A 21,772-nucleotide genomic window follows, 5' to 3' on the forward strand; every position below is an offset into this window, starting at 1 on the left:
CTCTCCTGTTGCCATGAGAGGGACTATCAGGACAACAACAGTAGGAACAGAGTAGAGTTCAGAGAGCAAACAGGAGATGAGGATGGGAGGGCTTGGCAGGGTGGCAGCCCATGGGACACAGAAGTAAGACCAAAAAAATGTATTGGGAGAATGAGCTGTCATCATAGACAGATAAATAAGGAATGAGTGCATCAAAGAGCCATTGACGTGATTACCTCTGTACCTTAAGCTTGAAGGCGAGGGAATCTGCATGCCAGTCTGAACTTGCTCAACAGCAGTTTTCTTTTGATAATCTGTTTCAGGACACTTGAGGCATGGACGTGGCCAATGACTTGACACCCATGCGTGTTGTCAGCTGGACCTTCGAGATCATCACCCTCCAGTTGGGGAGGGTTCTTCATTCCAAGGGAAGGCTCCAAACCCAGCTCTGAAAATAAAACCACAGCCATCAAGATCCACTATTATCCACGATCTTACTGTGACTTACTCTTCTACCCAAGAGGAGTATCAAAGAAAGTAGCTCTAGACATGAACATCCAAGAGGTAAGGTGAAGCCAGTAGAGACACTTTGATTTGTATTGCTGTTGATTTTTCTTACATTAATGATAAGATTACTGGAAGACAAAGGTGCCCCCAATTGATAAAAATATTCAAGAAAAATTAAATTAATGAACACAAAGAGCTCCCGGGGTATAAGGCAAAGGCAAGGAAATTATACGGGATATAGGCTGTGCTTTTTTAAAGGGGGAATTATAAAAATCAAGCAAAATTAAAATTAAAGGAACATGTCTTAAAAGAAAAGAACTATGGAAGACTAAACCTTGTGAATTTATAAAACTTGCATAAATATATATTTCAGATATATACACTCCATATAATATACAAACCAAATATATATAATGTATATGACAAATGATGTAAGTGTATATAACAATATATATTAACCTAATTGAATAATTACATAATCATGTTCCATATCTTAGGCGATATCTCCTAAGATATGGAACATAATATTATAATCATTATCCTGCTCTGTTGAAGTTGGAAAAACCAATTAGAAACATGAGAAGAATGAGATAGAAGGTGTACTGAAAAACAAATGACCTGTTAGACAGCAAGAAGAAATCACCAGGTGAAGGAGAATAAAACAAAAAGCAATCATTCTATCTTCTTGCCTGGAGCCTGGTTCATGTTCAGGACTCTGGGGAAAGTGAGCAAGAGAGACAGTGTCTGAAGCAGTAAGGTTAGTTCTGGTTGGAGCTGTTGGAATACATGGAGAAGTAAAAGAGAGACAGGAAGAAAGAAAAGAGGATTAAATACTACAAGTTATCATAGTACATGTCAGGAACTGTGCAGCTCCGACACTCAATGAGCACTTTCCATGAAACCTCTCCTTGGAGCCAGACTGGTGCTCATCACTTCACATGACCCTCACCGGCTCCTGAGGACATGCATTTCCTGATGTCTCAGATGGGGACATCACCTGACAGAGGAGCACCACGCAGCCACAGAGGCTCCAGAAGGAGATAGTGAGAGGGACAGAGAGTAAGGATGAACACGACCCAGAGTGAAGAAAATCTGAGCAGAAGTGGATCCTTGTGAGAAGGAAACTGAGGACATAGCTGTGGAGATGAATGGAGATGGTGAACTAAATGGAGTATCATGAAAGAAACTGATTTGTACACTTTACATATGAAAGTTTCCCTTTATTTCAAGGAGAGTGTAAAAACAGAAAAAAAAAAAAAAGAAGCTGGGTATGTCAGGAGACTGATTTGTGGGACCAGAATTTCTAATTTTATTAAATGTGCCGAATACATTGCTATTGAAAGTGCCTAATGGGGGGGAAATTAGCTTAATAAGGGATGGTGAAGGAGAGAGAAGAAATTGGCAAATGAGACTTACTGAGAAAGCAAAGGAAGAGGGGTCCCTTAAAAGTAGAGATCTTAAAAATCGTTCTACCTCAGATGAAAAAACACACGTGAAGTCACATTCTGAGTGTTAATTTGCCAGAAAGATAAAAGAATTAGATAACATCTATTCATAGGTTTATTGAGCAATTCTTATTGAATACATCACTCTGGAAATTCTCATAATTAATGCTCTGAACAACGATTACAGGTAGATATCATTTCTGAGGAAACGAGATATTAATACCAAAAAGACAAATAACTTGGCCAAGGTGAACAACTGTAAGTGGCAAACCCAGGACCTGAGAGCAGATTTGTTCATAAACCCCAGGTCCTTACCCAGGACCTGAGAGCAGATTTGTTCATAAACCCCAGGTCCTTACTCACTTCACTATGTTAGAGCAACGTGGATTTCAAGTTGACCCTCAGTGAGCATGCAGAGCCCCCCTTGTCTCCTCCACCCACAACACCATGACAGCCAGCACCTGGATTAGAGTTTCCTATTCCCGTTTCCTTCCCTACCTTGGAAGGGCCATTGGTTCCCAGAATCAGTTTTGGCTGTGAAGGTCCAGGTGGTGGAAGAAGGGCCCTGCCTGGCCATGCTATAGCCATAATCAAACCATTGATCCAGCTGCAATTGCACACAACTGAGCACCAGGGTGCTTGGCTCCAGCTGTGCATGTGAAGATTGCACCTCTGACAGGTGGTGGCTCAAGTCTCCACTCCAAGGCCCTTGGGGACAGGCCTCCTGGGTGGGAACTGAAAGGAGAAGGGGGTTTAGTAGGAACAATTTCAGTTTCCCCTTTGCTAAGCATTCCCAAAACACCCATCTCTGAAGTCCCTGCCTCTCCATAAAATGACCCAGTGCACCCAGTGACCCAGGGCATGAAGACAGACATCATGTAAACAAAGGCGATGTCACCTTTCATGTCTGTGACTGGGGATGCTGAGACCACAGGTTCCCAGGCTAGAGTACCCATTTACTGAAAAACCCCCACTTGACCCCTGAGGCTCTGGATTGTCTAACAAGGTCATGCCTATTATTCATTATTATTCATCTTTTCCCTGCACCCTAGAGTGATAGTTTTAGAGAGCTTCCAGAACACAGGAGAGGAAGAGTTGTTTATCTAAACACATAGGAGAAGAAGAACAGCGGAATATTTAGAGCCTCGAGGCTTTGGGAGGGAGTGACGTAAAAGGGAGTTGGAATATTAAATACCAAATACTAAGTGAGGTGAACTTTTCAGGGTCCTAGGGCATTTTGAATTTCCTGTTGCCTGCAATAGTTTTACCACCTCCCCACACATATACATTCTATTGCCATACAGTGGTTATTAGCAGCCTTAAGCAATGTAATACAGGAACCAGTCCCTTTATGAAAATTTAGGGGCCAGAAGTGCTACAGATCAGAATTTGTGGTTCTTTATGGAGGTAACACAATGCTCAATCTTCATATTACCCATTTTTCCAGTGGGATCGGGGCTGTATTCCCTGATAAAAATTATTTCTATTTCCATAGAGAGAAAAACACACATTCTCAGAGGGTGGCCTAATGAGAGACTTCGAATGGACTCCGCCAATCCAAGGTCAGCCTAGGAAGGGGACGGAGCCCTCAGGACCTGCTCCACATTGCTGTGGAGCTCCTCCCTCTACACATCCTCATTCTCACCAAGGTTTCCTTAAGTTTTTCGTAAAATGTCTTTCACGTATCTACTCTACTTCATCTTCCTGAGAGCAGTTATATCAGACTCTCATCACTCATTCTTGGCTTCATACAGTCTCCCTAACTGCCTTCTCTGATTCTGCCATCTCTACACTGGCAATTGAATCAACAGTTTCTTTTTGTGATAAGAACAACCCTGTTCTTATCACATTCCCGCTCACTTCTGAAAACTTTCTCTCCATTGCCCACTACATGACTCTCACCCCCGACCCTGCCTTTGTTCTCCTTCTAACTTCTGGCCCGTATTCTCATCCAATATCCCTTCCTACTACTCCCTCATACAAATTCTCCGCTGGAGTCAGGATGGCCCCTCACTGGCCCCAGCTCTGCACTGGGTGCCTCCAGGCCTCTGGTCTTTGTCCACAAGCCCTACTCTCAGCTTGGTGTGACCTCCGTAGTTACTCAGGACACAGTTTTCTAATCATCACCCATCAGTCACTGAGGACATCTTTAAGATTCCATGATAGTCTATATTGGGCTGATGGGGAAAACATCTTGAAACAGCAAATCTGGTTGGTAAAGACTGTTCAAACCCAGGTCTCCCCATTCTTGTCCTCTGCATTTGGACAGGAATCAAGCTCTAGGAATGTTTTTAGTCATCACTACTTAACTTCATCATGTCATTTTATCATTCTTTTTCAGACTACCAAATCTTATTAAACTTATACTTTGAATATTCTTAGAATTTTCTCAAACTTCTGAAGTACTGTATATTTTATTAGTTGGGCAGGTAGGGAAAAGCCGCCAATAAAAGATCAAGTTATAATTTAGGTTGTCTTCTCACTGATTCTACCAACGTTTTCCCTGCAGAGAGAGGATGCAGCGGAGCTGACCCCCTGTGTCACTGCTGCTGGGGTCAAGGCTTTCCCCTATACACACTATTCACGCATAGTGTGTGAACCCACACAAAGGATGCATCCTTGTACAATCTGGATAGTGCCTTCATTCATCCCAATCATCTGCAAAGAAGCATTTGGCCTCTCTGGCCCATGTTTCATGATGCCCTGGCAGGGCCGTCCCACATTGCACACATCTCACTTCTGAGACATGTGTCTGAGCATTTCCCTTCCTCCTCATGGGAGCCCCGTCTTGGCTGGAGTGTTTCTGAGGCAGAGCCCTGCAGCTTTACCAGGACAGCCCAGTTCAGAGCAGAACCTCTGAGGACAGTGGGTGGAGGAGAGCAGGACCTTTCAGCTCCTGACTGACTTTCCAGGGAGAGCCTCCTGGAGCTGGAGCTTCCCCTTTAGGGATTGGAGGAGGCGCTGGCTCTGGGGACAGACAAAGTGCACAAGGTTTTCTTTCTTAGGGAATCTGTGCCAGGGCTACCAGAGTTCTTTGTACCAGACTGGAAGCTTTTCTGTTTAAGCTTGAAAGTATTTCAAAACGATTTGCTGCAAAAGGAAAAAGGGTAAGCACCCATCTAAGCTCAGCCCCTGAAAGAAGCCACTGCAGAGAAGTAGATGGAGACTGGGCTGTGGAATAGGGCAGACACTGGGCCATGGTCCCACCAATACTAGTCAGGCCATCACCTACGGGGCAAGTGAGGGATCTTGCTGAGCCTCAACACAGTCTTCAGCTCTAACACGGAGATGCTACCACCTACTTGGGAGTGTCCCTTGAGCACTGAATGGGCCAGAGACAAGCGTAGACAGAGCTCACTTGGCAAGGAGCATGGCACACAACAGAGACAAGGTAAATGCATATTTTTGTCTGTTTCATGAATCCCTGTGATCCTGAGAAAAGTCTTTGCTTCTCTGAACCTCAAGGAGAAATGGAAAACAGGAAACCGAATGGTCCTAGCACAAAAGACACTTACCCACCGAAATAGTATCCAAGACCAATATTTTAATTGCTAATTTCATTAGAATATAATGAGATATATCGGAGAGTATCACAGAGTTACTTGCTCCTACCACAAGATGATTTTATGGGTAAAATGCTCAAAAATCCGCATGCAACTCTCAGAACGCCAAAAAAATCTAATGAGTGGGAAGAAATGAAAATTGGATTTTTTTCTCCACACACCCTATGAAGCTGCTACCCCGTGGGACAGCCAGTCAAGAGGAAGGATCTCCTGGAGATCATGGGGATGGGAACCACATGGTTCCAACCACATGATGGATTTAGCTCATCAGTTAGGCCAGCACCTCATCAGGGACACTAGTTTTTGATGGCTTATGTGACATTATGACACTGAGACCAGACACATGATTGAAATTATAAACCCACACGTGGAAAAAAATCACCAGTGCTCCACAAAGAACAAAAGCCATGGCCATGCAGGCAGGATGGGACACTTGCTTGCTTCAGCTGGAGGGAAGCCACCTCAGAAGAAGTTGAGAATCTGGCCTGGGACATAGGAATCATGAAAACAGACCTCCAAAATAATTGGGCAAAACTGCCAGCACAAGTGGTTGACTAGAGAATAGTGAAGGGCACTGTCCAGGAAATGCAACTAGCAACATACTTTCACCAAAGAGAGATGTCTTATCTTAAAGAAGGAGGTCTTTCATACAAATGTCTTCAGCTGAGCTACAGATGGCCGAGTGTTTGCAATTGCCACTCACCTTTTCCCTTCTCAGGCCTGTCTTGATGCCCACATCCCACTCTTGTGAGAAAGGGCCTGGTGACAAAGGAGTCACCTAGGACAAGAGAATAGGAAAGTTCCACGCATTGGATGTCTGTGTTTAAAACTGTATCCAAGAGCCAGATTCAAAACAATCTAAGTACAGGGATGTCATGTCTCAGCCTGCACAAATTGCAGGAAACAAAAAAATAGAGAGGCTGCCTGGAAGGGAGACCAGTGGAGCTTTATGACCTTTGGGATGAAGTACTCACAGGCTGAATCCAGAGCACAGCAGGTGAGCTGTTCCTCCAATGAGCACAAGGTGCTATTGTAAGTCTGGTGGCAGTCACATAGGTCATATTCAATCGAAGGAGTCAAGTAACTTTCATCCAGTGAGTCCTCTGTGACACTGAGCTCTTTTACCTCCAGCAGCTGCCTGCTGGGCCTGGTGAGTGAAGAAGACTGAAGATAAACACCAGAGGGAAGCAAAACCACAGTGCCCAGCTGGCTCTAAAGGGAGGCCTACAGGAGGGGCCAGAGGAAGGAAAGGGCAGGCCCCTCAGAGAGATAGAACAATCCTTCCCCATCTGGGGCAGAAGAAAGAGAGCAGCAGAGGCTCGGTGCACTGGGTAGACAATGAGCTGAGGACGAAGGAGATGGAATGATCCCTGTACAAAACAGCCATGACACACAATGCACATGGAGGGACATCATGGTGCATTCAGCATTTTTGCATAAATTGTATTCATAGCAGCATGCAGTGGCCAAATGAACATGGGCTCTTGAGTTTTCCTAGACTCTTAGAGATATTGTATCCCCAACATCTCTTTTTCTCAATATTGTAGCAAGATACGAATTTTTTCATTCATTTTCATGCTGTGAAATACTTGCACACGTGGTAATGCCAAAGCACAGACATCAGATGTGCATTAAACAAAAATGATAGAAAAGGGGACTGCAGAAAATATCTCTGATAGATCAGTTCAACTGAGTCAACTGAAGAGAGATTAGTACAATTGAGATGAATTAATAAAGAAGGGGAAATACAAATACAGCTATACAATGAAAACAGGCAATTCTAATAACAAAAAATATTTCATGATTGGCTGAATAGATGGAACAAATATTCAGCACATTCTGATTTTTCCTGCATCCAGAGTCTCCAGATGTCCACTGAATTAACTGTCTGTAGTTCCTTGGAGTTATCTAGGGCCTGATGGGTCTTGGTCCTTCACATCCTCTTGGTCATGTTCAAGTTCTGTCAATAATTTCAGACAGGGAGAGACAAATTAAGCAGATTCTCCTACACCCATGAACAGTCCACCATCCAATCCTAACACAGAGCCATCAGTCTCCTCAGTGTGAGAACGGGACACTGTGAGAGAAATATTTTGGGAGGCCTGAGGTCCTGTCATGATAGAAATGCCTTGGATTTCCCTGAGCCTAGGGGTGAAATCTCCCTATTCTTGTAGATCATTATCTCAATACGATCTGTCCTGAGACTGTGCAAACAGGTAAGCAATATTTTTCATACCAATTCAAAGCAAATACGCCCAGATGTTTTCTAGAAAGGAAACTGCAATATGTAGCCTTCCCTCATCGAATACCAAGGTTGTTCACGGTTTACAGCATTTTAGATGCTGAAATTAGAAGGATGGAGGGAATCTACATACTCTTGAATCAAAATGAATCTCTGTGCTACACAGTAACAATGGCTATTTGGGCATCTAGGAGTGACAGTGGTCAGTCTTGCTTCCAGAAACATACCAGCAAGTCAATGGCCTGCTTAGCTACAACAAGCCAACATCAAAGACATAGAGAATGGGCCTGGGTTCAATGAAACCTTGGTATCATTTTCCACAGAAAGGTAGATAAAGATGCCACTGACCTTGGGCAGTCATAGAACCTCAAGGGACATGGTTGGGAAAAGAAATTTATAAGGAACACAATAATAGCTGGAAAGACAAATTGTATTCAAATTAAGACATCTCACAGACACCTCTTGGAAATATGCTGCACAGGTCGGTGTGAATTTGTCACATCTGTCTTGGGTCCAATATCTTGATAGTGGGCCCAGGATGACACAGGCATGGTCTGAGACAAGGAAGAGAGCAGAGCTCATTGACCCAACCCATGTTGGTGTTTCAAATTAAACTCTAGAATCTGATTCAAAACAACTCATGCCCATGATTCCTGGGCACATTGATGACATCTCTAAGCCCACTCTGGGGCTCAGGGTGCAAGGACTATGAAGTCTACCTGAGACATCACTTGGATGTTTATCACATTCACAGTGGAGCACTCCTCCCCCATCAAGAGCCAAGCAGACTTGCTGTTTCTCAAATGAGTACAAGGTGCTTCTGTAAGACAGATGGGAGCCAGACGGGTCAGTGGGAATCAATGGAGTCAAACAACATTCATCCCGTGGCTCTTGGAGGACTTCATGCTCTGCCACCTGTGGCACCTCCTTGCTGAGACTGATGGGGTAGGAAGGTCTAAGGTTAAACCAAGGGGGCCGGGGACTACAGACTCCTAGATGGATTTGACAGAAGACATAAGGCAACAGTTGCAGAAAGCAAAGGGGCTGACCCAATAAAAGGTACAAATTATTCTCTTCATGGTGGGACAGAGTGTGGCTGCCGTGGGATGGTGAGAGAAAGAGAAAGAGAGATAGAGATGGCTCCTGTTCAGTGAATTGCCCAGATTAGAAGCTCATGAGAAAGAAGAAGCAACATATTTTGACATAATATGGAGTTGGGGTTTTATTCAATTTTCTTCTCTTGTGATCAGATACTTGCCAACAAGTTGACACCTAACAGGGTGTATCTCAGCCTGGATTTAACCACATGGAAGAGGACAGGTGATATCAAAAAATCCATGAGTTTGGTGAGTTCATTTGGGTCAACTGATTGCAGGATACTATGCTTGAGAGGGATTAAGCAATTGAAAGCAGGCTAAGGCAGGAGTATCACTTGAGCCAGGAAGGTCAAAGCTGCAGTGAGTCTTGATAGTACCAGTGTACTCCACCTGGATGACTGAGTGAAACCCTGTCAGAAAAAAAGAAAGAAAGAGAAAGAAGGAAAGAAGGAAAGAGAGAGAAAGGAAAGGAAAGGAAAGGAAAGGAAAGGAAAGGAAAGGAAAAGGAAAAGGAAATGGAAATGGAAAGGAAAAGGGAAAGGAAGGGAAGGGAAGGGAGAGGAGAGGAGAGGAGAGAAATGGAAAGGAAAGGAAAAGAAAGGAATGGAATGGAAATGAAAGGAAAGGAAGAAAGAGGAAAGGAAAGCAGGAAGACGGGAGAGAGAGAGAGAGAGATAGAAAGAAAAAAGAAAGAAAGAAAGAAAAAAGAGAAGAGGAAGAAAAAGAAAGAAAGAAAGAAAAAGAGAGAGATTGAAATGTATATGAGTACCACAAGAAAAAAGAAAACATTGTTCAAAAGAATAATTTGTAGTCAACTGAATGTATAAAATAGTCCTATTCATAAACTCCTATGTTTCCCTGATGTCATCCTCCAGATGCCACTATTGAACAACCAGCTCACAAATCAGAGTTACCTGGGGGACACTGACTGTTTCCCTTCCTCTTCCTCATTATCATTTTGATTTTCTGCAAATAAATTCAGAAGAGAGGATCACATTAAGCAAATCATACTCCACACATGACCAAATTAGTGTCCAATCATAACACAAGGGTATTAACATTCTCAGCATAAGAATATGGTATTCTTACAGAAAAGCTCTAGGATGCCCTAGATTAAGTCTTGGAAGAAGTAGATGAACCTGCTGTCCAGGCCCATGGGGCAGAATCTTCCTCTTCTGGTACATCATAATTGCATATCCTCTGGCCTGTGTCTGTTAGGCAGTTAAAAAAAAACTTTTTCCCCAAGATCTTCAGGAATTTGATTAACTACTTTCTAGAAGTGTCGCTGCAATATTGACTTGTCTCAGTAGATGTCATGGTTGTTGAATGTTTAGAGGAATTTATACACAAGTCTGAACTGAAGGATAAATTCTAAAAACCCTCTCATAATAAAAGATTATACGGTGTTACACAGAAAAATTGGCCATTAGTAGGGTGGAGAACTCAGGCCTCAGCCTTGCTTTATGGAAACTTGTAAGCAAGATAAAGATAGAAGTGTTTATGTCCGGGTTTTGAGGTGGCTGCTAAGCTAAGATAAGCCAACTTAAAGGAGAATAGAGACTGCAGCTGAGAGCAATAAAACTAAGGTAACGACATCTCCAAATCTATAGGCAAGGCGGCCAATGACCTTTGACAGGCATAGATACTCCAAGGACATTGTTCGGGGACACAAATTACATCACTACAGGAGAAAAAAGACATTGGATCCAAGATAGGAGAAATCTGACAGATACCTGACAGATGCCTCCTCTATACCTCCTGTACACAGGTGGGTATGAGTTTATCACACCTACCTGAGGTGCAATAACCTGACACTGGGGCCAGAGAGACTAAGGCATGACATGGGCTGAGGAGGAGAGGGGAGCCCCCTGACCCACCTGATATTTATGTTTAATACTTAATCCTACTTCCTGATTCAAACCAATATGTATCTATAGGCCCTGTCCTCAGAGTTGAACTTTCTCAGCCTAGGCAGAGGTACAAAGGACGAAGAATATAGAAGCTACCTGGGAGAATGTTTAGCACTTCCTCCTCTCCTTCGTAATGTGAAGATTCACTGCATACAACCAGAGCAAAGCTGACTTTCTCTTCCTCGGATGTGATTCTGGCACTCCTCTGAGGCCAGTGGGAGTCAGAAGGGTCATGACAAATTGAACAAGTGGCAGGATATTCCTCCAGTGAGTTCTGAGGGACTCCCTTTTCTTCAGTCTCCTGTACCTGCCTGATGAGCCAGGTGGTACAGAGATAACAGAGGTGACAGAAGATCAAACCAAGAGTGCTTAGACCCCAGGGAGTGCGAGCTGTTTTGTCAGGAGGCATAAGTGAGTGGTTCCAAAACCCAAAGGAGTGGTTCCCTTTAAGAGAGAAAAGGCAATCCTCCTCTCTCTGCAACAGAGTGTGGCTGCCATGGGGGCCTGAGAAGAAGAGAGCAGCTGGAGCTCATTGCACTGGGCAGGTAGGATCCAAGGAGGGAAGAGACTCAGCTATCTCTATATGGTGCAGATGTAACACACAGCACATGGAGAACCCCAACAGCTGCTACATCATGTGGCTCAGTTGGGTTGAATGTAACATACTGTGGCCAAGAAAATACACGCTGAGCCATTGTAGACTCCAGAGATGGTGTGACTTCTAGGCCTTCTTCTTCCAATATTGTGATTTGAAAAGCAAGTACTTTTGGTCTAGGTACTTTTCTTGGTGTTTTACTTTGCTAGTTACTTCCTAATTCCTCTCCTTGTTAACTCTTTGCTGTGTATCCTAACTAATAAGAACTAATGATAACTGTGTAGGAAGCAGATATGAAATTCCTCCTGATTTTCATAACAGAAGAGAACGGGTCTCTTCTGTATGTGCAGGAAATCCCCAAGGCTGATAAGTTCTCCTCAGGTCATGCTTCCAAGTACCACAAAGAAAATAGACAACCATGTCAACAGGGCTATTTCACTGTTGAATGAGTGCACTAAATCAATACAATCTGCAATTTTTTTCCTTGCATCTAGAATCCATGACAACCTGTACCTCTCTTGTCTTCTTTCTGAGGCCTTTTCCATATTTTACCTACCCATTACCAGCTCCTGATTATTCATTGTTACCTGGAGGCAAGTGGTCCTTGGACTTTTTCAACTTTCTCATCTTTAGCATCTTCATTCCCAACTTCATCATTTTCTGCAAACAAATGCAGTAATGTCCATTCAGATATTTCCCACTTCACCCATTGCAAACACAGTGAGCTATGTGAGCACAGAGACATGAACATCTATGTACAAGTCAGTGTTGCACTGAAAGCCCTCATGTTTCATCTTTAGCTCTCACGTTTTTTGCCCTGGCAATGTGGTTCTGATCTGGAGAACCAGCATGACATGGGAAAAAATTTAAAAGACCTTTTTCGCCTCATATCACTGGAGCCTTGTCCATCTTCTCTCTGGACTTCAGCAGCTGTCTTCCCCTTCTGGCCACAGATCTGATTCCCAGGCACAGACTCCACATCCCCTCACAGCTCTCACTAAAACCTATTTCTTTCTCTTAGGAGAGGATAAACAACCTGTCCTGCACCACTCGATACATCAGGGGACTTCACAGGCCCTCCAAGTAGCTTCTGCTGTATTGTCCTGGGAAATTCTCTCCATGAAGAGTGTTCTAGTCTTAACAACTTTCCTAACACCACATGCTACCACATCAACTACCTTATCTAATATCACACAGTGAGGGTCTTTGTCTTATTTTGAAACACACTTATGTGTGTTCCCACATTTGAATGCTGTATCTACCACACAGGAGATAATTCGTCTCCATTTCCAGTTAGACATCCAGGAAGGATAAATTGCTGGCCCACAGTTACTAAGACATTGCTGAGCATAGAGCCTGGGAACATCCATTCTTAGTCCAGGGCTCTCTCCACTCTAACAAGCTGCCTCCTGTCACATCCTCCTTCCTGTCCTTTAAAACTGGATGGATGCTGCTTCTTGCTCCAAAGGCCTGTTCCGTCAAGGAGGAAGGAGGCTTTTGCCGTACTGTGACCTCCAACCCCTGGCTTTCTCATCTCTTTTCCTACACAGGAAGTCCTGGTCATGTCATGGCACTAATGCTTAGTGGAAAGAAAGACGACTAATAAAATTGTCATTGTGCAGGTGTGGAGGTCTGGAGTCTTCTCATAAGCCTAGGACTTTGCATTATCAGGGCCCGTGACTACCTTACCTGGGCTGAGCTTGCGGACAAGGCACTCTGCCAGCCTGCGCCCCTCAGCCAGCTGCTCTCGGAGGTCCTGCCCCTGGTGGTTGTCAGGGTCATCATCAGTGAGAAGGGCCTTGAGATGCTGACTGAGTAAGAGGGAGGCCTCTCTCCCTTCCCGTAACTTCTTCCTCAACTGGGTCAGCTCTAGTGCCTGAGAGTGAACTAAGGCTTTGTATCGCCTAAGGTGGGATAGTAGAGAAAATATAACAGTGGAGAGGGATCAGTGATCAGTTCAAAGAACTGCAACAGAGATTTCTGTGAGAATATCCTCAAGAAGCCCTCCAGGCAGAATTTTAGAACAGTTTTGGGGAAATGGCTCTGACAAATAGAAAAAAAAAATTATTTTTTTGAGATGGAGTCTCACTCTGTCCCCCAGGCTGGAGTGCAGTGATGCAATCTCAGTTCACTGCAACATCGACTTCCCAGGTTCAAGATATCCTCCTGCCTCAGCCTCCCATGTAACTAGGACTACAGGCACATGTCACCATGCCCGGCTAATTTTTGTGTTTTTATTAGAGACAGGGTTTCGACATGCTGGCCAGGCTGGTCTCAAAATCCTGACCTCAAGTGATCCACCCTCCTCAGTCTACCAAAGTGCTGGCATTACAGGGGTGAGCCACCATGCCCAGCCGAAATACAATTTTTTACTAAAACCCCTCCTCTGTATTAGAGTGCTCCTATAAGATTCCTCAACATTCCATTCAACTTTTTGCCATGTAAAGAAAACTAGATGTCTTGCAAAATTTGTTTCAGAAAGTTGTCCCTTTCGTTCCTCATTTTGGTCATGAACATTTCCATATAAAAATACACATAGCACAATATGCAGTGACTAGACACAAAGCCACACATAGAAATGTGGCCAAGTATAGCTGAGGTTATTCAGAGAGATGAAAGAATGAAGAATGACAGGGTCAACATAATAACATTCAAATGAATGAAAGAATGAGAAGGCAGTAAGTCAGAAGATGATTCTAAGGATAAAGAAAACGTGATACTTATTTACAGTGAGTGCTATGCAGCCATAAAAAAGAATGAGATCCTGTCATTTGTGGCAACATGGATGGAACTGGAGGTCATTATGCAAAGTGAAATTAGCCAGGCAAAGAAAGACAAACATCACATGGTGTCACTTATTTGTGGGATCTAAGAATCGAAACAATTGAACTCATGGTGATAAAGAGTAGAAGGATAGTCACCAGAGGCGGGGAAGCATAATGGAAGCTGAGGTTATGGGGGTGGTTAATGTGTACAAAAAAATAGAATGACTAAGACCTAGCATTTGATAGCACAACAGTGTGATTATAGCTAATAATGTAATTGTACATTTAAAAATAACTAAAAGAGTATAATCGATTGTTTGTAACATAAACAACAAATTATTGAGGGGATAGACACCCCATTTTATGTGATGTCATTATTATCCATTGCATGCCTGTACCAAAATATCTCAGGCACTCCATAAATATGTACACCTACTATGTACCCACAAACATTAAAATAAAACGTTTAAAAAGAGAAAATGTAGTGGTGATTGCACAATATTTTGAGTATACTAAATGCTGAGTTGTTCACTTTCCTTTGGTTAATTTTGTGTTTTACAAATTTTGCCTCAATAGTTACTTGTTCTGAGTAACAATTGTAGCCCATAATTTACTAGCATTGTTGTTCTGTAATTGTTTTATAAATATTTGCACAATATGTGCCTGCTATGTAAATCGCTGCCCTTCTCCTGGCCCGGATTAGCTCTTATTTGTCCAGCTGAGCTGCCCCCGTCAGAGACTCACACACCTTCCACCTGCCTGCCCCACCACACAGAGCCTCCCTCACCTGAGCTCCTCAGCTTGTGTCGACTTCTCTGCCAGCTTCTCCTCCTTGAACTGCATCTTCTCCCCCAGCACAGATTCTGTGATGCCTTTATGCTCCTCACACTCTGAGAAAAGACACACCTGTCTCGGTGGGAGGTTGGACATGTCGCTGCCTACAGGGGAGGAGTCAGGATCCACCCCAAGGACACAAGGATCCCCGGTACCAGGCTCTCGGCAGCACTTGATGCTGTCACTTACAGGTACCACAGTGTCTGGCAGGAGTAGCCTCCTCTTTAGGTTTCTTTAAAGCAGATGCTCTGTGCTACCATCGCTTCTCCTAGTGCAGCCAGCAAGAACTTTGCCTTTTGGGCCTCAACAGAAGCGCCACAACTTTACCAACCTTCCAAATACAAGGCAGCTGATACGCCTTAATTTACAGATGAGAAAAGAGGAACTCAAAGGCACATGAAATAACTAGAAAACATGACTCAACTGGAATGAGGCAAAGTCAGAGTTCACATCCACTAAGATCTGACTCTGAATCCTGGGCCACTTTGCCAAGCCTTGCAGCCTCTCCTGTAAAACACTGAGCTGGAACATAAAGCAGTGATCTACTGTACCCTCGGGAAGGCTTCTAGAACTATGGGACTGATGGTTCCCTTGTATTGGGAATTTCAAGCACAAATATCACCAAGATTTTTTAAATCATATCTGGACACAATTTAGTAAAATATGAGGCATAAGACCATAAGGCCCTGAAAAAAAATGCCCAAATGCTAATAAAGTTTGTGTTAAATTAGAAATAGTAGAACAAATAACTAATAAATAGTTTTTACTCTGTGCCAAGGACTGTTCCAGGAGATTTACAAGAACGAGTTCCTGTAATTCACTGCAGCAATTTACAGAGGTAGGAATTATTATAGGACTCTATTAATAGAACAGGAGACTGAGACAAAGAAGATAAACAACTTGGACTGGAGCCCAGGAGACTAGCCCAGGGTCCCTCCTCTCCACACTGCACTGCTACCTCAGCAGAGTCTTGAGCGCTCTCTTTCTTCCTCTTTAGGAATAAGAGCCTCTGCTCTGGGAAGCAGGACTTCCCTCTCAGCAGGGTCGTCCCTGCTCCTGATGCTGTCACTTGTGGATACCACAGGTTCTACTAAGAGCAGACTCCTCATTAAGGTCCTGGAAAGCAGGGACTGTGAACTATCACCATCTTTCCCCCAGTGTGGACCGCACAGGGCTTTGCCTATTGGGCCTCAATAGACGCTTAAATTGAAGAAAAGTTCATTAGTTTCAGACATTTACACCAACAGACTAAACGTTATTTGCCTGCAGGATTTTAAATGGCACAGAGAGGGTCCTAGTAAAAATGGTTTAGGCTGTTACTGAGAGAAACTGGAAGTTTTGTGTCTGCATCAGGCATCAATAATTGGGACTTTAACTCTAACCCCACCCTACACTTCACTGCAAATGTGGAAAAGTTGCTAAACACTTCGTGCCCAGTTTTTCAGTCCTCAGCAAAATGAGATTAAAATATCTATTTCTACTCTTCTGGGAGCATGGGAAGGATGAAGTTTATTTTGATGAAGAAAAGAGAGGAATCAGGTCTAAAGAGTGTTTAGTTTCTCAGAGAGAAGACAGTGATCACTTATCACTTTGGTGATAATGAGCCTGTAGAACTTACTGTATTTCTGTAACTGGTTGGTCAGACAGTAGGCAGGAGCTTCAGAGACAAGAAATTTCTCTTTGAGGTCTCGGAACTGCTGTTCGCTCATTTTCAGCTGTGAGCGCAATTCCTGGTTGATTTCTAGGATGTTCATTTCTGCTCTCTTACTGGACAAAGGGCTGACAGATTCTGCTACGCTGACGTTTGTGGCAGAAGAGGTAGAGCCAGTGACTGGGGAGAAGAAACTCAAACACAAGATGGGTTAAAAACTAGTGAAATCAAACAGGTTTAATCAGGACTGAGGGATGACAATAACTGGAATTCTTACCTTACTGTTCAGAAAAACTTGATCAACACCCAACACCTGAAAGTCTTTAACTGCCAAAAACAAAGTTTAAGGTGCCAGAGCTTGGAGCAGAAGGCACTGCCTGTAGCTCAGACTCTGAAGGGAGTGAGGGAAGTAGTGTCCAGTGGGTCAGGTAATGGTCTGCCATCACTATAAGAGAATTAGAAGGTGGCGATGTCACGGAATCTTGGAGCCCCTGCCTTCCACCTGCCTAGGCCATGCTGAAACACAAGGCCTCCTGATCTCCGCTGAGGGTCACCACTGATGGGGACACCTCCCTCAGCTGTCATTCTGAGTATTTGTGTACCCTTGTGACAATACAACAGACCTATCTCTTTCCCAATAAATCTAAGCATATTTCTCATTGTTCATCCCTTACGTGGATAAAATCATCAAGGCAGAAGTAATTTCTCAACAGGTTTTATTCTCAATGGTTATGCTGAAGTCACCCACCTTCTCTTTAAGTAAAAACAGATCTGAAGGCTTTTCTGCAAGTGAAAGATGTGGAACTTTTAGGCTGCCATGATGTGCTTTTCTGGGTCTTCTGCAGTTTTCTCTGTATCCTCTAAAAAGTGTAAGACCAAAAGCAGAATATAATACTAGGTGAGTGAATGATTCATTTTCAAAATGTTTTCTGTATTGTCTCAATATTCTTCTTGCGGCATCCCATTGTTATGTTGATTTCTTTTCCCTTACTGGGGCAGCACGTTGGCTTTTCACTACACTTATGACCAGTTTGACATCCCTACTGCTGAAGCTCTTCCACTGTCTATAGGCTGATTTGTATTTTAATGTCTCTAAATACTCCATTTCATACTTCTCAGTTATGGATGTCATTCTAGATTCACAATTGCTCTTTTCAAGATATCAAGTGATCAAAATCATTTATGCATACCTCCTGAAAACATGCAGAGACCACCTATCTTGGGAAGTCTTATAAAGCTGAGGCTATTTTGTTGTTTTCATTCAGTTCCCCTGTATATTAAACAGATCAGGGTCCATGAGTGGTTTTTATGGAATATTGCTTGTTAGGTGTTTTTTTGTTTTGTTTTGTTTTTTGAGTTGGCCTAACACCATTGATCTGCGATTGTCTTCCACTAAAAGAATGTGGTGAGCGGTGGTTGATGATCTTCAGGGTACATGTGTAATCCCCTAGAGGAAGGTGCAGGTCGTAATCCATTGTGGGTTTTATAGCACAATGTATGTTTTATGGAGTTTTTATTCTTTGTTCTATTTAGAAAGATTAAATTGAAGCTATGGTTTAGGGTTTTCACCTGAACTTACAATTTTTCTGATTTCTTTTTTTTGTTTGTTTTTTTTGTTTTTGTTTTTCTTGAGACGGAGTTTCGCTCTTGTTGCCCAGGCTGGAGTACAATGGCGCAATCTTAGCTCACTGCAACCTCTGCCTCCCGAGTTCAAGCAATTCTCCTGCCTCAGCCTCCAGAGTAGGTGGGATTACAGGCATGTGCCACCATGCCCAACTAATTTTGTATTTTTGGTAGAGAGGGGTTTCTCCACTTTGGCCAGCTTGGTCTCGAACTCCCAACCTCAGGTGATCCACCTGCCTCAGCCTTCCAAAATGCTGGGCTTACAGGCATGAACCGCCATGCCTGGCCTTAAAATTTTTCTGATTTCTATATTGCAACTAAATTCTCCTGTAAATAAAAAAAAATACTTTTTATTACTTGTAAGGACAAATAATTGGTTTGAGTTTTTGAAGATGAAGCATTAACTTTTGTTTTCATCGTGTACTTGTCCCTATTCGTGCTGCTCATTGTCTCTCAGCATGTCCTGGTCTTTCTCCTGGCACTTACCCTCCTCCTGCTGAACAATCTCCATGCACTGTCCAACACCACCAAAAATTCTGGCTCTTCCCTGGCCTCCCCCAAAATGGGCGCAGGTGTCAGGATGTCAAACACATCCTAAATGCAAAAGCGACCCATGCTTTAGAGCAGGCAGCTATGACCCCACTTCCCTGAAGTTGGCGATAATGTCCTAGTATAGGAAGGAATTATTTCTCTTTTACTAAGGGGTCTTTTCTTCATGTCTGAATGCCTCTGATCTGGCGAGCACAACTGTCCAAAACATGAATGTACTTGCTAACTTTCTAGTTTCTTCTTAGGCAGCTAGATTATTTATAAGTCCTCCTTACTTACATATCTCTACTGAAGTCTGAATTCTTAGCCAAACGATTCCTTTTCTTGTAAGGTGAGAGGCTTGGAGAAGACTGGTCTCATCACTGTGCAGAAAAGGTAAAAAAAAATTCTATTCAAAGTTTGAATTTGAAACTAGGACTTTCACTGTTCCAATGTGGACGATCAGTGCCTTAAGCACATGTCTCCAAGGGCTTGTATCTCTGCTGTACTCCAGATAAAGCTAAAATGGGGCCCAAGGATCCAGGTGTCCTAGAGTCCCCCAGTTTCTCTGGGCTTTAGAGGCTGCAACGAACACATCCTGTTGTTCTGCTCTGGCCTACTTTTGTATCGTGGCTTTGGGATGATGTGATGCAGCTTAGTGGTTCCTACCCCCAAGCTGATCAGAGTAAGAAACAACACCTGGGAAAGTTAGTGCGAATACAGTTCCATCAACTCCGTTGCCGTGATTCTGATTCAAGTGCCTTACCTGGTGCCTGGAATGCATTTGTCAACGTTACTCAGATGTGCAGTCAGTTTGAGGACCCATTGATATCATCAATCTTACAGTTTGTGAGATGATTTTTCTTACATATTATCACTTGTGATCTTCACAAGCGACTTGTGAGGAAAGCTTTACTTTGCCCTGTTTTGCTGATGAAGTAACCAAGGTATAGAGTCTGTAACTTGGCCAGGTTCTCCTCACTGTAAGTACTGGAGCCAGATCTCAGGTAGAGTCCCCTCTCCCCCACACCCTTTTGCACATTTTCCAATTCAACTGTGTCCGTTCTTTCTGAGTAGGTGTTTCTCTAACCTATACCTTATTTCTGCAAAAACAAAAACAAAAACAAGCCTTTTTTTAATCTAATGTATTTCCTCACAACAGGCTGTCAGCATGATATTCTGGCCACTGACTGTGAAAGTGAGATGTATTTTTTCATGAAAATACTGGGCAGAGAAATGTGGAAAGACAACTTACATTATTATTGTTGTTGTTGCTGTTATTACTAAAGTATAATTCGTATATCATAAAAGTCACCATTTTTAGGCATACCATTCAGTGTCTGTTACTATATTTAAAAGGTTTTGCAATCATCACCACTACCTAATTCCAGAAAATTTTTGTAATGTTAAAAAGAATGCCCATACTTATTGGCAGTCATTCTCCCACTTCTTGCAATCCATAAATTTATAGGAACCACTAATCTACTTTCTCTCTATATAAATTTAATTGCTCTGGAAATTTCACATATATGGAATAATACATTACATGGCCTTTTGCATCTGGCTTCTTTCACTTAGCATAATGTTCTCAAAGTTCATCCTTGAGGTGGCTTGTGTCAGTCCTTCAATTCTTTTCATGGCCAAATAATATTCCATTTTTTATGGAACATATACCACATTTTTTATCTATTCATCAAGTGATAGTTGTTTGGGATGTTTCCACTTTTAACTATTATGAATAATGCTGCTTTGAATATTTTTACATGTTTTTGCGTGAACATCTGTTTTCAGTTCTCTTGGTTATATACCTAGGCATGTAATTGCTGCATCCTATACAACTTTATATTTAACTTTTTGAGGAACTAACAAATTGTATTCCAAGCTCAGTGGCCACACCATATTATATTCCCACTAGCAATTATAGGAATTCCATTTTCTCCACAATCTCCCCAGTATCTTATTTTGGTTTAGCTTTACATTTTCCTACTGACAAATAACATTAAACATCTTTGCATGTGCTTATTGGTCATTCATATGTATCCTTTAGAGAAATGTCTATTCACACGCATTTTCCCATTGTCAAATTGAGTTATTTGTTTTTTGTATTGCTCAGTTATAAGAATTCTTTGTATATTCTGGATACAGGACCCTTGTCAGATATATGATTTGCAAATATTTCTCCCATTATGTGTATTATCTTTTCACTTCCTTGATAATGTCCCTTGAAGTATAAAATTTTTAAATTCTAATAACGTTGAATTTATCTATTTGGGGTTGTTTGTGTATATCTAAGAAACCAGTGCCTAATCCAAAGTCATAAAGACTTATAGCTAGGTTTTCTTTAAAATATCAGTTTTTGAATGAGAACTTTCCTGGGTTTTAGTTAAAGGTGGACATAATTTAATTACGCCTTGGGTCCATTGACTGATGTTTCTTCTGATTGATATTCCTATGCCCACCACCCCCTCTCTGGAGCATCCAATGTCCTACAACAGAGCTCTGGGGAATGGTACCCTTTTACTGACTTTGATTCAGGTGAGTAGCCTGGTCATGTAGTTCAGCTTGGCCTTAAACCAAACCAGTTTGACATATTCCTCCAGATCTTTAAATTTGAACAGTTGAGTGCCTCTTTGAGGAACGCTTGGGCACCCATGTTTTTCTAAGGCTAGAGTGGACTTCCTCTGTCAATGCTAGACAAAGGGGACTGTAGGGGTTGGATATAGTCAAGACTTTCATCTCTGGTGTTAGATAAAGATTACACCTGCTTCAGGGTTTGGGGAAGGTTGCTCAGTACAAACTAGGTCCTCTCTAACTCTTTTTAGTGTATTGTAACTTCCTTCTAGAAATTATGGAAGAATATTTATTTTGGAACATTTTTCTGTTTTTTTTTTTTTTTCCATTGTTTGTCTATGTTTTTAAGTGGGTAAAAGAGAACTCAGAGTAAATATATTCTTAACAACTAACTATGGCTCATGTACACTGTCATGTGATCATATTTCTTTCTGTTATTTAAACTATCTTATTACACAGGTA

General features: G+C 42.4%; 1 pseudogene across 1 annotated transcript in view; it reads right to left on the reverse strand.

Moving 5' to 3' along the window:
- Nucleotides 1-224: 224 nt before the first annotated feature.
- Nucleotides 225-21,772, reverse strand: part of LOC699786 (NBPF family member NBPF6-like) — a 67,903-nt pseudogene continuing 46,355 nt past the window's right edge. Inside the window, exons 3-15 of the transcript XR_013414480.1 lie at nt 19,040-19,122; nt 16,871-17,448; nt 16,556-16,768; nt 14,891-14,993; nt 13,028-13,242; nt 11,926-11,998; nt 10,840-11,054; nt 9,748-9,799; nt 8,510-8,673; nt 7,400-7,460; nt 6,469-6,638; nt 2,430-2,666; nt 225-427 (exon numbers count right to left, since the gene is read on the reverse strand). The product of XR_013414480.1 is annotated as an NBPF family member NBPF6-like (transcript). The remainder of the gene's footprint in view (nt 428-2,429; nt 2,667-6,468; nt 6,639-7,399; nt 7,461-8,509; nt 8,674-9,747; nt 9,800-10,839; nt 11,055-11,925; nt 11,999-13,027; nt 13,243-14,890; nt 14,994-16,555; nt 16,769-16,870; nt 17,449-19,039; nt 19,123-21,772) is intronic.

Source organism: Macaca mulatta, chromosome 2, assembly GCF_049350105.2.
Source record: "Macaca mulatta isolate MMU2019108-1 chromosome 2, T2T-MMU8v2.0, whole genome shotgun sequence".
Lineage (NCBI taxonomy): Eukaryota > Metazoa > Chordata > Mammalia > Primates > Cercopithecidae > Macaca > Macaca mulatta.